This window comes from Rana temporaria, chromosome 4 (assembly GCF_905171775.1).
Source record: "Rana temporaria chromosome 4, aRanTem1.1, whole genome shotgun sequence".
NCBI classification, from domain to species: domain Eukaryota; kingdom Metazoa; phylum Chordata; class Amphibia; order Anura; family Ranidae; genus Rana; species Rana temporaria.
This window is the reverse complement of record NC_053492.1, coordinates 123451256-123461192: the sequence shown is the minus strand read 5'-3', so window position 1 is coordinate 123461192 and position 9937 is coordinate 123451256.

Sequence of the window (9937 nt, the reverse complement as noted above, 5' to 3'; positions counted from 1 at the left end):
CACGGGGGTGTTCGACTCATCCCTACTCAGGACGACATGATCCGCAGCAACCTCCTCCCAGCCACGTACAAGTCCATGGGTTTCTTGGGACTGTAATTGATCCCTTGAAGACTGCTGCTGATGCTGAGTGTTAGGCTCCACCTCCATGCTGACACAATCCTCCTTGTCCTCTTCCTGTGTGATAGGCGGGCAAGCAGGAACACTGTATGGATAAAGGGGGCCTTGAGAGGTAAGGAAGTCCTCCTCTTCCTCCCTCTGTCCATTATTCCATGCAGCGTGTGCTCCAACAGGTGGGACAGTGGCACTTATGCATGCACTGTCACTGCTCACCATCCTTGTGGCCTCCTCAAATGGTGACAGGACAGTGCATGCATCCCTGATCATGGCCCACTGGTGTGGGGGAAAAAAAACAAGCTCCCCTGACTCTGTCCTGGTGCCATATTGGCCCTCTGCTGTGTGTGCAGCTTCTGCAGCATGGCCAACGTAGTGTTCCACCTGGTGGGCATGTCACAGATTAGGCGGTTCTTGGGCAGGTTGTATTCCTTTTGGAGGTCAGCCAGCCGAGCACTGGCATTATATGACCGGCGGAAATGCACACAGAGTTTCCTGGCCTGCTTCAGGACATCCTGTAAGCCCGGGTACCTGCCCAAGAACCGCTGCACCACCAAGTTAAGGACGTGAGCTAAACAGGGCACATGGGTCAGTTGTCCCTGTCGGAGGACGGAGAGGAGGTTGGTGCCATTGTCACAAACCACCATTCCTGGCTTAAGTTGGCGTGGCGTCAATCACCCCTGAGCTTGCCCCTGCAGAGCTGACAGAACCTCTGCCCCAGTGTGGCTCCTGTACCCCAAGCACACCAGCTCAAGCCCCGCATGGCATCTTTTTGCTTGCGTACCTGCGTAGCCCCTTGAACGCCTTCGGAGCACCGCTGGTTCTAAGGACAAATCAGCACAGGAAGAGGCCACAGAGGAAGAAGAAGAGGAGGGGGTGGAGGAGAGAGGTGTGTCACAATCACCAGTAGTAGCATTTTGGAGGCATGGTGGCGGAACAACCTCCAACACTACTGTACCTTGTCCTGCATTCTTCCCAGCTGCCAGCAGAGTCACCCAATGCGCCGTGAAAGATAGGTAACATCCCTGTCCATGCTTGCTGGACCATGAGTCAGCAGTAATATGCACCTTACCGCTGACCGCCCTGTCCAGCGAGGCATGGACATTGCCTTCCACATGCCGGTAGAGAGCCCGGAATCGCCTTCCGTGAGAAAAAGTGGCGTTTGGGAACCTGCCACTGAGGTACCGCACATTCCACAAACTCACGGAAGGGGCAGAGTCTACCAACTGAAAAGGCAGTAGTTGAAGTGCTAGCAATTTAGCCAAGCTAGCATTCAACCGCTGGGCATGTGGATGGCTGGGAGTGAACTTCTTTCGGCGCTGCAGCAGCTGGGGCAGGGAAATTTGCCTGGTACAATCTGACGTTGGTGTACCGATAGCAGATTGCCTGCAAGTACTTGGCTGTGACACACCTAATTCTACACCTTCATTCCTCTCAGTGCAGGCTTCAGAGAGGACTGAAGGTATAGTGTGGTCGGAGATCCCAGCTGATGAGGAGCAAGGAGAGGTCCACTTTGTTCTTTGGTGTGGGTCTTTTAGTTACACTTGCCAACGAACTGCATGGTAGGTCGACATATGTCTGGTCAAGCATGTGGTGCCCAAGCGGGTGATGTTTTGGCCGCGGGAGATACGCTTGCGACATATTTTGCAAATAGAAGTGGTGCAATCTGATGCACTCGTCTCAAAAAAGGCCCACAACAAAGAACTTTTGGAATAACGCAGAGAGACAGCAGCGCCCTGCACATGCGGAGTGATGCAGTCAGTGTGCTGCCCATAAGCTGGCCCCTGGAGGGCATCCTGTCTTGTTGGAGATGTGCCCTCTCCTCCTCTCTCCTATCAGGCATCCATGTGGAGTCAGTGACCTCATCATCCCCTCCCTCCTCATCACTGGAGCAAACCTGGCAGTATTCTGCAGCTGGGGGAACATGACTGCCAGATTGCTGTGCTTCTTGGGCACTCCCTCTCTCTGGACTCAAGTTACTGCCTTCCTCTAGATGGGTACCATGATCGGAGCCTTCAAAACGCTGCGCATCCTCCTGCAGCATGTACCCAACACTGTGGTCAAACAGTTCGGGGGACTCCTCAGGAGGACATGGTGGGTATAGGGAAGGAGTGACTGATGCCATTGAGCAGAGGGAAGAGACCGCGTTGGCAGCTGCTTTTCCAGACAAAGTACCCTGAGCCTGGGCATCACATGATGTGAAACATATCAGCCACCTTTTTTCTGTTGTTCACTTAATTTTTACTGCATCGCTTTGGTTGTTTTTTGGATTTTATTTGTACAATAAAGACATCGTTTTAAGGAGTGCGGCAGTCCAGGATCTTCTTCTATTCAATACCCTGAGCCTGGGTGAGAGAGGATGAGGACGGCTTGGTCATCCACTCTACCAAGTCTTCGGCATGTTGCGGCTCAACACGGCCAGCTGCCGGAAAAAAGTACAAGTGTGTCCCATGGCCACTTGCTGATGAGGATGCATTGTGTCCACGACCAGCACTGTTGCCTCTAGATGCAGAGCCTGCTTGCCCTCTTTTATCAGCTATCTGCCTCTCCTTGTTGTCCTTCCAGACGTACTAATGGCCTGCAGGAAGATGTAGCTGCACAAAGTTGGGATGTATATATATATATATATATACTGATTATACTGCACCCTGGCTTTGGCCTCTGTACAGGCGGCGCTGTGATTGGCCAAGCATGCGGGTCATAGTACATGCTTAGCCAATCATCAGCCAGCAATGCACTGCGATGCCGCAGTGAATTATGGGCCGTGACGCGCCACTAGAATGGGTTCGACTCGAACTCGAAGTTCATCCCCAATTGCAATGAAAAGAACTAAACATTACTCACTTAACACATATTTGTATGCATAATTTTTTCACAGTAAAACTGTGTTAAAATGCAGAACCGGATAGAAACCTGACACCATAGAGGTTTATATTTTACTAGTTCTACTTCTGTTTTCCACTCAGTTTTATTGTGTCATCAAAACCACAGTTTACACAGTTTAAATTTACTTTTTACTTCTGATTTGTGAATAATAGGTCTCTAGAAAAGAGAACTATTTTTCTGTGCATGACAAAATCCATGCTGTAATTTCACATGGGCTTTACTCCTCCACAATTTTAGAAACAGTTGTTTGTAAATGTTGTCATCCACATTCCAAGCCAAGTGTAGATATGCTGCCTGCACTACTATCAGCTTATTTAGTGTGAATTAGTGAATTGGTTCCAAAACCTCCAGGTTTGATTAGTGGTGTATGTTATACTGATTACTTCAAAATCAGATGTCACAATCCTGTTATTGTTTTTCTCTCCATGATTGTTCTCCATAAGCATACCTACCAACAGCCCTAAATTGTATGGAACTGTCCTGCATTTGTATCCTGAAAAAAGCCCTGTGTGTGTATATATATATATATATATATATATATATATATATATATATATATATTTATGCACTGCTCAAAAAAAAATTATGGAACACTTTTAAATCAGAGTATAGCATCAAGTCAATTCAACTCCTGGGATATTGATCTGGTCAGTTAAGTAGCAGAAGGTGTTAATCGGTTTCAGCTGATTTGGTGTTAATGAAATTAACAGGTGCACTAGATGGGCAACACAGAGACGTCCTCCAAAACAGGATGGTTTTACAGGTGTGGAGACCACTGAATTTTTTTTCCCTACTCATCTTTTCTGACTGTTTTTCACTAGTTTTGCATTTGGCTAGGGTTAGTATTAGCTTACTGTTAGCTGACTACTGATAGCATGAGGCTATATCTGGACCCTACAGAGGTTGCACAGGCAGTCCAACTCCTCCAGGATGGCACATCAATACGTGTCATTGCCAGGAGATTTGCTGTGTCTCCCAGCACAGTCTCAAGAGCATGGAGAAGATTCCAAGAGACAGGAAGTTACTCTAGGAGAGCTGGACAGAGCCGTAGAAGGTCCTTAACCCATCAGCAGGACCGGTATCTGCTCCTTTGTGCAAGGAGGAACAAGATGAGCACTGCCAGAGCCCTACAAAATGACCTCCAGTAGGCCACTGGTGTGAATGTCTCTGATAAAACAATCAGAAACAGACCTCATGAGGGTGGCCTGAGGGCCCGACGTCCTCTAGTGGTCCCTGTGCTCACTCCCCGGACACTGTGGAACCCGACTGGCATTTGCCATTGAATGCCAGAATTGGCCACTGGCGCCCTGTGCTTTTCACAGATGAGAGCAGGTTCACCCTGAGCACATGTGACAGATGTGAAAGGGTCTGGAGAAGCTGTGGAGAACGTTGAGCTGCCTGTAACATCAGTCAGCATGATTGATTTGGTGGTGGGTCAGTGATGGTCTGGGGAGGCATATCCATGGAGGGAAGCACAGACCCCTACAGGCTAGACAATTGCACCCTGACTGCCATTAGGTACCGGGATGAAATCCTTGGACTCATTGTCAGACCCTACGCTGGTGCAGTGGGTCCTGGGTTCTTCCTGGTGCACAACAGTGTTGGGCCTTATGTGGCGAGAGCATGCAGCCAGTTCCTGGAAGATGAAGGTATTGATACCATTGAATGGCCCCCACCTGACCTAAATCCAATAGAATACCTCTGGGACATTATGTTTCGGTCCATCCGACGCTGTCAGTTTGCACCTAAGTCTGTTCAGGAGCTCAGTGTCAGTGATGCTCTGGTCCAAATCTGGGAGGAAATACCCCAGGACACCATCCTTCCTTCATTAGGAGCATGCCCCCACATTGTCAGGCATTCATACAAGCACGTTGTGGCCTTATAAAACTACAATTTTGAGTTGCTGCAATGAAGTTTCAGAAAAATGGACTAGCCTGCTGCATCCCTTTTTCACTTTGATTTTCGGGGGAGTCTTTTGAATTCCGCCCTCTGTAAGTTCATCATTTTAATTTCCATCAAACGATGTGGCATTCTTTTGTTCCTAACACATTACCCAGTCCCATATCCGTATAGATATCAACCATAATATTGTTCCCCAATGAGATCTGATTTGTTTCCAAGTGTTCCTTTCATTTTTTGTGCAGTGTATATAATATATATATATATATATATATATATATATATGTATATATATATATATATATACTATATATATATATATATATATATATATAATATATATAATATATATGTTATATATATGTAATCTGACTCTTCAGATCCACACACAGCGGGAGCCTAGCGGCGGGTACTGTGGCACCCGCCGATCATCAAGCACAGAGGCAAACAGCGATCTGCCTGTGTAAACAAGGCAGATTGCCGTACTGACAGGAGGGAAGGCATGGATCCTGTGGTCCTCTGCAATGCAGGGTCTAGAATCCATGTCTTCCCCTAGTAAATGCACCCTCAACAGTTTAGTAAAACATTAGTTAGGCACACAGTTAACACTTTGATCATCCCTGGTGTCATTAGTACAGCCAGTACAGTAACAGTACATATTTTTTAGCACTGATCACTGTATTGGTGTCACTGGTCCCCAAAAAGTGTCAAAAGTGTCAGGTAGTGTCTGAATGTCAGCCACAACATCACAGTCCCGCTACAAGTTGCTGATTGCGCCATTAACTTTTTTACTTGTTGGTCTTTTTTTTGTTTAGAGTGCAAACAATAAAAACTGCAGAGGTGATCAAATACCAGAAAAAGAAAGCTCTATTTGTGGAAAAAAAAGGACATTTTATTTGGGTACAGCATCACATGACTGGGTAAACCTTCCGGAGGTCAAGTGGTTAATCAGCATGTCGCTTTCATGAAGCGTCGATGCTTGTCAGCTGCCTTCATTAATTTTAGTAGTAATGCTCTGTAACTGCACCTTAACAGCACCTAGAGCATTTATGGTGTGTTAGTGAAGCATTTATAAGATGTTTAACTGACATTGGAGGGCAGTGGAGACTCCTATATCACAGATTGCCCGTGTAAATGATAGAGAACTATGACAGAGCAACTCCAGCCTCTTTTCTGTTTGTACAGAGAAAGAGTGTGGTAACATTATTTTCTGTGTGCAGGCCAAAATCATCAACCATCCAGCAATACTGACTGTGTCAAGTAGGAGCAGAGACAGTAGCATTATTGTCAGTGACGCTATGTGTGGCTCAGTGTGTAATGGGCTCTTATGTGGACCACGGCTCAAAAGGCACTATAGATTTCAAACACTTTAGCTAGTGTTCTTCTATTGTTTCTATTCATAATACACCCAATTTAGAGCCAAAAAATGTATTTTGCAGTGTTTCCTCCAGTGTTTGCAGTTTTTTCCTCCATATCTGTACGTGTGAGTGAGTGAGTGAGTGAAGAACTTATATAGCGCAGCACATGCGAATTAAATCGCCTCTGGGCGCTCGTTGTTTCTGTCTCCTTTGATATCAAAAGAGATGAGCTTTGATCTTTCCTCTAAGGTCAAGTGATTCTCCTCAATCGAATGCTGGTTGGTAAAGCATTCCATAGTCTGGACCTTGGAGCGCAAATCTTCGCTCTCCTTTCGACTTGTGTCTGGCTTTGGGTATCTGGAGCAGATTTTGGTTGGTGGATCGCAGCACGCGATTGGGGTTGTGAGCTTTTGTTTTTTTCGCATAGATATTGGGGGGCCTTCCCATGGATGCACTTATGTATCAGACAGAGAGCTTTAAAGCAATTCTGTCTTTTACTGGCAACCAGTGAAGGGTTCTCAGCGAAGGTGAGATTGATTCCCATGGTTTTTTTCCCAGTCACCAGTCGGCGGCCGAGTTTTGAACGACTTGCAGACGAGTGATTTGGTACTTTGGAGTCTGAGATAGATGTGTTAGATAAACATTTTAGCTAGTGTCTTCTATTGTGCTATTAAAAAAACACCCATATATATTTTGCAGTGTTTCCTCCAGTGTTTGCAGTTTTTCCTCATATCTGTAACGGTGTGGAGATAAAACACTTTAGCTAGTGTTTCTTTCTATTGTTCTATTCAAAAACACCCATTTAGGGCCAAAAAATATATTTTGCAGTGTTTCTCCAGTGTTTGCAGTGTTTCCTGCATATCTGTACATGTGAGATACACACTTTGGGCTAGATTTAGGTAGCCCTGCGTAATTTAGTGCGGGCGTAACGTATCTCCGATACGTTACGCCCCCGTAAATTAGGGCGCAAGTTCCGTATTCATAAAGAACTTGCGCCCTAAGTTACGGCGGCGTAACGTTTGTGGGCCGGCGTAAGCCCGCCCCTAATTCAAATGGGGATGATGTGGGCGTCTTTAATTCAAATTAATGGTGACCCCGCGTATTTTACGTTTTTTACGAACGGCGCATGCTCGAAATTCCGCCGCAAATCGTCATTGCTTTCGACGTGACGTAAATTACGTGCAGCCCTATTCGCGAACAGACTTACGCAAAATACATAAAAAATTCAACGCAGGAACGACGTCCATACTTAACATTGCGTACACCTCATAATAGCAGGAGCAACCTTACGCCGAAAAAGACTAACGTAAACGACGTAACAAAATAGCGCCGGGCGTACGTACATTTGTGAATCGGCGTAATCTAGGTCATTTGCATATTCTACGCCGAAAACGACGGAAAGCGCCACCTTAGCGGCCCAGCGTAAATATGCACCCTAAGATACGCCGGTTGTAAGAGATTTACGCCAGTCGGATCTTAGGCTAATGTCGGCTATCTTGCTTTCTGAAATACAGACAGATGCTACGCCGGCGTAAATTCTTGCTGAATCTAGCCCACTAGATACTGTTTTTCTATTGTGTTATTAAAAAAAAAAAAATATTTAGGGCAAAATTATTTATTTTTTTTGGTGCGTTTCCTGCATATCTGTACATGTGAGATACACCCTTTAGATACTGTTCTTCTATTGTGCTATTCAAAAAACACCCATTTAGGGCAAGATCCTTACATTTGAGAAATATGAGGAACTGTGGCAAACTGTGTTTCATCATCATTTGAGACGTGCTGAGATGGTCCCCCCATGTACTATCTTGAAACATAAGTGGTTGGACATTGGTGCACTCAATCTCTTCCACTTGTGGGGCAGGGCTAGGTGGATGGCCCGGGAAACCATGCTAATAGGAGTCATTAAAAAGCAGAGGAGACTGCTTGCCCGATTTGTGCTCAGGACTGCTTGGCTGAGATGGACTGATGGACATCAGCTGCAGGTGCCAACTCTGATCTTTCAGCATAAGACTGGTTGGGAGACAATGTGAAGGAACTGGAGGCACTGTCAGCAACCCAATCTACTACCGCCTGTTCTGCTCCTGGCCTCATCAATTCGTAGAGCCGGTTTTGGCCCGACCCAAATACCGCTGCAGGCCTCTGTCGCCTACTCGCACCTGAGAAGGTGTTTCACTTGAACGTGTAGCTGGCACAGATTCATCCACGTCCTCTCCCTGTACAGAGCCAGAGAGCCAATAGAGGGCAGTGATGCTTTGTCTAAAACCCTCAGCACCAATCCAGTTTCGTTTTACAAACAGTATCACACCTCCTTGATTAGTCACCACAGTGAGAAATCTCCCAGTACTGTGGTGATCAGGAAACAGTAAACCAGGAAGTGTCCAGAACAGAGAGGAATTACCAGCAACATCAAAGCAAAAACTAAACAATGAGGACATGAAACCAGGACTGCAGTAAGGTAAAGGAAGCTATTTAGCTAAAAAAAAAAGTAGTCATGTACAAACTGCCTGCCATCATAACCCCCACACTCTTCTCCTCTGCATACTGCCCACTGTATTACTCGTCACACTCCTCTCTTGTATATACTGCCCACTGTTATACCTTGGCATTTCTCCCCTGCTCACACTTTCTACTATCCATAGCCTCTGCACTCTTCTTCTAAATATACTGCCCACTCTCTGCACTCCTCTCTGTACATACTGCTTACTGTTGTCATAGCCTTTGCACAACCTCTACTGTACATACTTCCCATCCCTCTGCACTCCTATACTGTATACATTTTTTCATTGGCTGGTATTTTCTCAGACTTGCCTTTATGGAATAAACATGCTTTTACTGGTGTTTATAACTTGATATAATTTTTTTGCCTCCCTAAACTTGCTTGGTTGATGTGGCCTTTTCCAATGACCTTGAACCAAGTACTTCTGGGTTTGATGGCTCATGTGGTTCTGTAGTATTCCAAGCAGAATCAGAACTTTAACTGTTCAGTTTACTGTTCTCCGGCCAATATTTTCTCAGAGTAAAACGTACCTGTGAGAGAGTTTCTCACTCAACATTATGACAGAAAGTGTGCTGAATATCGTAATATCTTCTTCACAACTTTTTCTTAGGTATTTAATGTAAGTTCCTTCAATTTTAACGTAAATATTTGCAAAAGTCATTGCTATGATATATATTTTCATTACAGCCAGATAACAGTGTGCAGTTAAAAAAATACATTTTATGCGCTCAGATTAAATTAGATTAGTCAGGATGCATAGGAAATTCTTCAAATAATAATTAATAAGACTGCAAATGTATTTACTTTGAAATAGTGAGGAATTTATTAGGACAAAAAATCTTATCTAGATAGGCTGAAAAATGGCTTATGATGAGGTTAAGGAATTTAAAATAATATGTTCTGAAATCTCATTTTTTATTATGGTTCATAGTTATAAACAGATGTTGTTTGTTGGCTTTCAATCAATCCAAATCTCTAAACACCACTAAGTTTTCTCTTAAGGAGACCTTAACCGATATATTTTTCAGTGAGATGTTATGGGGTCTGAGTCTGACTGTTATGGGGTCTGATTGTTATGGGGTCTGTTGTAGTACAGCAGTCCCTAACACAGAGGATGAGTTGACAAGGATCTTTGTCTCTCCTTATCCCAATCTTGGATCCTTTCTCTGGTGTATAATTATGT